This window comes from Mytilus edulis, chromosome 12 (genome assembly GCF_963676685.1).
Source record: "Mytilus edulis chromosome 12, xbMytEdul2.2, whole genome shotgun sequence".
Classification (NCBI taxonomy): Eukaryota; Metazoa; Mollusca; class Bivalvia; order Mytilida; family Mytilidae; genus Mytilus; species Mytilus edulis.
The window spans coordinates 1,283,273-1,290,574 of NC_092355.1; the positions used below are offsets into that span (position 1 = coordinate 1,283,273).

General features: G+C 31.0%; 2 long non-coding RNA genes across 2 annotated transcripts; both read left to right on the forward strand.

The window, feature by feature from the left end:
- Nucleotides 1-1,026: 1,026 nt before the first annotated feature.
- On the forward strand, nt 1,027-2,275 carry LOC139499388 (uncharacterized). The gene is made up of 2 exons (XR_011658179.1): nt 1,027-1,459; nt 1,841-2,275. It is a non-coding gene; the product is annotated as an uncharacterized lncRNA (long non-coding RNA).
- A 2,243-nt stretch (nt 2,276-4,518) lies between these two features.
- LOC139499389 (uncharacterized) lies at nt 4,519-7,048 on the forward strand. The gene is made up of 2 exons (XR_011658180.1): nt 4,519-6,216; nt 6,615-7,048. It is a non-coding gene; the product is annotated as an uncharacterized lncRNA (long non-coding RNA).
- The last annotated feature ends 254 nt before the right edge of the window (nt 7,049-7,302 follow it).

Consider the following 7,302-nt stretch of genomic DNA (forward strand, 5'->3'; position numbering starts at 1 on the left):
GACTTGTGCATGTAAAACAAATTTCGTTGTAGAAGGGTCTAAATACAGCACAAACAACATTTTCCAAAAGACCAAAAAAGTGAAAAAGTATATTTAAACAAAACGCATTTGATTAACAGGTCGAACAACTGATGTTCTTTAACCCTGCCAACTGCCATTGGCGATTGCCAAGTATAATTGATCACAAGGATGTAAAAAATATATCTTAATTTAAATTTAATACTAAACAGAAATATACAAACTTGTGGTCAAGATGTCATGACACAAACATAAGTTGTCAATATCTTTGTTTGTACACCAGATCCGGATTTCGACTATAAATGTTTCTTCAGTGATGTTAAGGATCGAAACGGTATTTGGAAGGCCATATAATTTACCCTCAATTTTAGATAGACTCTTGAATTTTAAGAGTCAATATAGGATGAACGGATCATATAAACCGGAGGGAAAATATGGTACAAGCCCAAACGAAAAAATATGAACAAGTCTTAATTGAAAACTACGTTCAAACCTATGATTGTGTTGGATAAAAACCTCAATTTTTATACGTGTGCATGTAAAAAACAAATCGTTGTAGAAGGGTCTTAATACAGCACAAACAACATTTTCCAAAAGACAAAAAAAAGTGAAAAAGAATATATTTAAACAAAATTTATAAGACTAACAGGTCAATAGTTATAATAAAGCTTCTGTTAAATTATTTTGTTGTTTTTCGGCTGCGCAGGATGTTTCCACAACGGAAATAAAAATAGAAAACTGCATAAATTCTGTATTTTTCATCGTTTTTGTGAATACAGTACATATTATGACGTAATTGTGACGTCATCAGATAAAAAACTTTTATGTTTTTCATTTATATTTCTTGACCCTATGCATTTCTAAACATTATGTGCCAATTTGAAATGGTTATCAAACATTTTATTTTCTTGGGCCAAAACTAGGCCTTAATGCCCCCACTCCTTTGTTTCAAGCACAACAAGTAAATCGCTGAAAATATTTATCAATGGAAAATTAAACGATATAACTTATGGTTTGTATTGAAAATTGTTTCATAAAAGTGTATTATCGATATCACAAGGCCGTATACATAATCATCATACAAGAGACAAACAAGATACAAACACATGCGCAATTTATATATGAAATACATATTAACTAGACCGGATAGCCTTGGAAAATAGAGGATGTCAACTCTGATATATATAAGATTGTTTGTAAACATCAATGATTTATCGGCAGTTTTTTTTTTTTTTAAATCAGTCACTCACCATGTTGTTTATTATTTTCTGTGGATTGTTTTGTATGCTTGCAAAAAGGACTGAGGGTGTAATGGTGCAACCTACTGTTACCCATTATGAAAGTGGTTCGGTATCTAATCTGAGCATGGAAGAAAAATTGAGACGATTAGAAAGTACTGTTACTGAGCTCCAAACGAAAATGAATTCCTTAAATGACTATGGTAAGTACAGAAAAGGTTAAGAGCTACAGGCAAAATAATATCAATTATAAGTATCGTAAAACTTATATAATAATGAATTTTAATTGTATTAAAATGTATTTTATTATCAAACATTTTAAGAAAACGTCCCCTTACTGCAACATATTCTTTTTATATTGGACACGTTGGACCAAATGTTTAAACTCTGTAATTTGAATGTAAAAAGGTAAAAAAGATATTTAAAATTTTTTTTCTTGGAAAGTAAGCTTAAGAATACTACTAATATGAATTCGCCGTTTGAGAATCTAATGCATGGGTAATCTTTAAAAAAATATACACTAAAACGTCGTGATTGGTTAAACAATGGAAATTCAACCAATGACGTTATTTTGATTTTTTCAGTTGGTTTTACTGCGACAACAATCCGTGGATATGTACCACCTGATTCTATTATCCCGTTCAGGTACCTCAAAACAAGTTATGGCGTAACAAGCGCGTCACAAATCGAATCAATTGGACATTTTAAAGCAGAACAACCTGGTCTTTATGTTGTGGGAGTTACAGTTTTCTCACATAAGGATGGTTATTATCAAATATGCAAAAACGACGAAATGATAAGCGAGGTGGACATACGATATGAGGAAAAATCTGGGACTAGTTTTATTGTGATTGAGCTTGCTGTTGGAAGCATCATCAGTGTAAAAACTGCGAGATTTAAATTGTTTGTCAGACCATTTTCTACTTTGACTGTAGCAAAAGTAAAGTAACAATGTTTACGTTGTTGATGATACTACATTGTCATTTTTACTTTTCTGCAAATTAAAGAATTTGGCATAGTTCCTGTTGTTTATTCTTTAGTTTTCTATGCTGTGTCATGTTAATTATTGTGTGTTTGTTTGTCCTCTTCATTTTTAGCCATGGCGTTGTCAGTTTATTTTCGATTTATGAGTTTGACTGTCCCTCTGGTATCTTTTGTCCCTTTTTACAATTGTAATGTAATAGATGTGCCTACTAGTTTAATTCCCCTTAATTTGGACAGATTAATTATTTGGTATTTAAATGTTTATTTTAAGATAAATTTGATTTGAACATATGAAGATACAAGTGATGATTGATAATTTTACTGTTTTAGTATTTAACTTGGATGTTTCTAAAATGTTTTGAGAATATGCATTTATTTAATTTGTTTTCAGTACATTTTCTGTTAAAGTTGTCCTGATAAATGACAAGATTATGAATTTCATTTGATATTCAGCCGACCTTGTACAGGCCTCCAAGAAATTGCCGGAAGGTATCATTCCACTTCAGTCTATAGTTAGTCACCACTTCGGTCCAGTTCGCCGAAGTAAGTCTCCCAATTTAGGTGCAAATTGTACTACTTTAAATCCCCATGCGACTAATCTAACCTTTAATTTCTTTTACATTTGAAACTCTTTATTTTGGATATCCATTCAAAACACATCAGAAAGTTGTCTTAACCCTGTTTATATCCGTATTTGTTTAATGCAATTATTATTCATTTATGAATAAAATATAGTTTCATTTGAGTAATTACCTGTTGTACGGCCATAATCTGCTATCAGGTATCCCAATGTTTGAATAGGAGTGCAGTACTGGCCACTAAACGTCCCGGTAGGTGTCGTCACCAACCCCCTCCGTTACAAATGGTGCCGTAACCAGGATACCTGATCCATCAGTTTTTGTCACATTTATTTTTCATATTGTTTATATTTTTTAATTTAAAAAATGAACAGAAACCTTGTACTTTTGACGGTGTTAGTGCTGACGTACAAGAATATTTTATTCAATTTGAAGCAGTTAGTCTGTGGAATAACTGGAATTTATCTTCAATTAGTAATAGATTTAAGAAAAGAAGCACGAATTTATGTTACGTCTTCTAACTCCTGTTCAGTTGCAGAGCTATGATTTTTTGAAAAGTTTATTATTGCAACGCTTTAATCCGACGGAAAAAATAGCTTTTTTATCAATTTCAACTGAAAAGTTTTGTCAGATGAATCTGTGTTCGATTTTGGACATAGTTTCAAAACATTTTTGTCATCGTGCATATCAAAATCAATTTCACAGTATGCATTTGTATTTTATGGATCTTTTTATTGGCAAATTAGAAAAGGAAATAGGAAAAGCATCCTAAAAGTTTTGGTGATGCTATATTTTGGCTACAGAGTTTTAGTCTTTTAATTTGATAGTTGAACCTGTTGAATGTTAAATTAAGGAAAGTGAAGAAAGTTTAGATTTAGTTTTTTAAAGTCTGGTTTTGATCAAATTGTCAAAGTTCTTAAAAAGCTGGTCTATAAGAAGTTTAAAGTTAAAAAATGTTTTAATTGTTCGGTAGTAAGACATATCAGAGCTAATTGTCCAAAGAAAAAGTGTCAATTCTGTTCATGTTGTTGAACCATTTGTATAACCAGTTTCTTCTTCTGTTGATAAGAATGTGAAAAAACCATGCAGAGTTGTGAAAAGAGTATAAAGTTTATTTCCTTCTGATATACATTGGTGTTTATCTGATTGTTTAATTAATATAATGGATATTTTTTCTTGTTTGAAGGATAAACCCGTTAAAGTTTTCATTTAGTATGTTTTATGAGTTAAAGTTTTCATTTAGTATGTTTTATGAGTTAAAGTTTTCATTTAGTATGTTTTATGAGTTAAAGTTTTCATTTAGTATGTTTTATGAGTTAAAGTTTTCATTTAGTATGTTTTATGAGTTACAGTTTTCATTTAGTATGTTTTATGAGTTAAAGTTTCCATTTAGTATGTTTTATGAGTTAAAGTTTTCATTTAGTATGTTTTATGAGTTACAGTTTTCATTAGTATGTTTTATGAGTTTAAGTTTGTATATTTAGTGTTTTACTTATCTTGTCAGTTTATTATAAGTTTATGCTGTGTCCGTTTACTGTCATGATATATATATTCTTTGGATTACCGAACTTTATAAATTATGTTCACCGCCTATTCATGGACGTTTACACCGTGTGAAACTCTTCCTACGGTTGGACCGTGTGATTATGTGACATGTTTGTGACATGTATTGACATTTTATTTGCATTGATTAATTCATGTTACATTTGAAACTTTTTTATTTTTGAACTCCGATTAAGACAGTTATCTGACTCCTGTTTAATCCGACTTTGTTCAGTGCAGTTATTGTACATTTGTGAATAAAATATAGTTTCATTTGAGTAATTGTCTGTTGTTCGGCCATAATCTAATATCAGGTATCCCAATGGTCGAATAGGGGCGAAGCACTGGCCACTACACGTCCCGGGAGGTGTCGTCACCGACCCACTCCGTTACAATAAAAAGACGTACCAAGATACAAAAGGAACACCAGTCAAAGAGAGACTTGAAAACTCGAAACGGTATTTGGAAGGCCATATCATGTACCTTCAATTTTAGATAGACTCTTGAATTTTTAGAGTCAATATAGGATGAACGGATCATATAAACCGGAGGGAAAATATGGTACAAGCCCAAACGAAAAAATAAAAACAAGTCTTAATTGAAAACTACGTTCAAACCTATGATTGCGTTGGATAAAAACCACAATTTCTATACGTGTGCATGTAAAAAAAAAAAAATCGATGTAGAAGGGTCTAAATACAGCACAAACAACATTTTCCAAAAGACCAAAAAAAAGTGAAAAAGAATATATTTAAACAAAATTTATAAGACTAACAGGTCGAACAACTGGTGTTCTTTAACCTTGCTGACTGCCATTGGCGATTGCCAAATAAAACTGATCACAAGATGTAACAAAATAGATCTTAATTTAAATTGATATATACATATATATATATTCTATTCGTACAGGTTTTTTTTTTATTGAGTTAAGTAATTTCAATTGACACGTGTGTGTGTGTGTTTATGTTGTTATGTCACACAATTGTGTTAGATAAGGACAAATGTTTGGTACCATTAACACGTTTAAAACCCCTGCAATTGTTTGGACCTGTCCTAAGTCTTGAATCCGATGTTCAGTAGTTGTCGTTTGTTAATTCAGTTCATAAATGTTGCTCGTTTTTTTTTATAAAACAGATAAGACTATTGGTTTTCCAATTTGAATGGTTTTGCACTAGAATTTTGTGTGGCCCTTACTAGTTTACTGTTCGACGTGATCCAATTCTCCTTGTTAAAGACCATACTTTTATCTATACAATTACATTTTCATAAACCGTGACTTTGATGGAAAGTTACCTCATTACCTCTCGTACCAAACTTCTTATGTCTATTTTTGTTCCGTCAACAATCACACAAAATTTGTTCCAAGCACAACCAGTAAATCGCTAAAATATTTATTAATGGAAAATTAAACGATATAACTTATGGTTTGTATTGAAAATTGTTTCATAAAAGTGTATTATCGATATCACAAGGCCGTATACATAATCATCATACAAGAGACAAACAAGATACAAACACATGCGCAATTTATATATGAAAAACATATTAACTAGACCGGATAGCCTTGGAAAATAGAGGATGTCAACTCTGATATGTATAAAATTGTTTGTAAACATCAATGATTTATCGGCAGTTTTTTTTTTTATTTTTAAATCAGTCACTCATCATGTGGTTTATTATTTTCAGTGGATTGTTTTGTATACTTGCAAAAAGGACTGAAGGTGTAATGGTGCAACCTACTGTTACCCATTATGAAAGAGGTTCGGTATCTAATATGAGCATGATAGAAAAATTGACACAATTAGAACAAACTGTTGCTGAGCTCCAAACGAAAATGAATTCCTTAAATGATTATGGTAAGTACAGAAAAGGTAAAGAGCAACAGTCAAAATTAAATCGAGTATAAGTATCGCTAAACTTAAATTATACTGAAATTTAATTGTATTTAAATGTATTTTATTATCAAACATTTAAAAGAAAACGGCCCTTTTCTGCGACATATTCTTTTTATATTGGAAACGTTGAACCAAATGTTTAAACTCTGTAATTTAAATGTAAAAAAGGTAAAAAACAAAATTAGTTAATTTTTTTTCTTTGTAAGTAAGCTTAAGAATACTTCTTATTTGATTACGCCGTTTTAGGATCTAATGCATCCTGGGCAATCTTTTAAAAAATGTACATAAAACGTCGTGATTGGTTAAAAATGTTATAAACAATGGAAATTCAACCAATGACGTTATTTTGATTTTTTCAGTTGGTTTTACTTTGACAACAATCCGCGGATGGATACCACCTGGTTCTATTATCCCGTTCAGGCACATCAAAACAAGTTATGGCTTAACAAGCGCGTCACAAATCGAATCAATTTGACGTTTTAAAGCAGAACAACGTGGTCCTTATGTTGTGGGAGTTACAGTTTTCACACAAGAGGATGGTTATTATTAAATATGCAAAAACGACATAATGATATGCGATGTGTTCGTAGAGTTTTATGAAAAATCTGGGACTAGTTTTATTGTGATTGAGCTTGCTGTTGGAAGCATCATCAGTGTAAAAACTGCGAGATTTAAATTGTTTGTCAGACCATTTTCTACTTTGACTGTAGCAAAAATAAAGTAACAATGTTTACGTTGTTGATGATACTACAATGTCATTTTTACTTTTCTGCAAATTAAAGAATTTTTCATAGTTCCTGTTGTTTATTCTTTAGTTTTCTATGCTGTGTCATGTTAACTATTGTGTGTTTGTTTGTCCTTTTCATTTTTAGCCATGGCGTTGTCAGTTTATTTTCGATTTATGAGTTTGACTGTCCCTCTGGTATCTTTTGTCCCTTTTTACAATTGTAATGTAATAGATGTGCCTACTAGTTTAATTCCCCTTAATTTGGACAGATTAATTATTTGGTATTTAAATGTTTATTTTAAGATAAATTTGATTTGAAC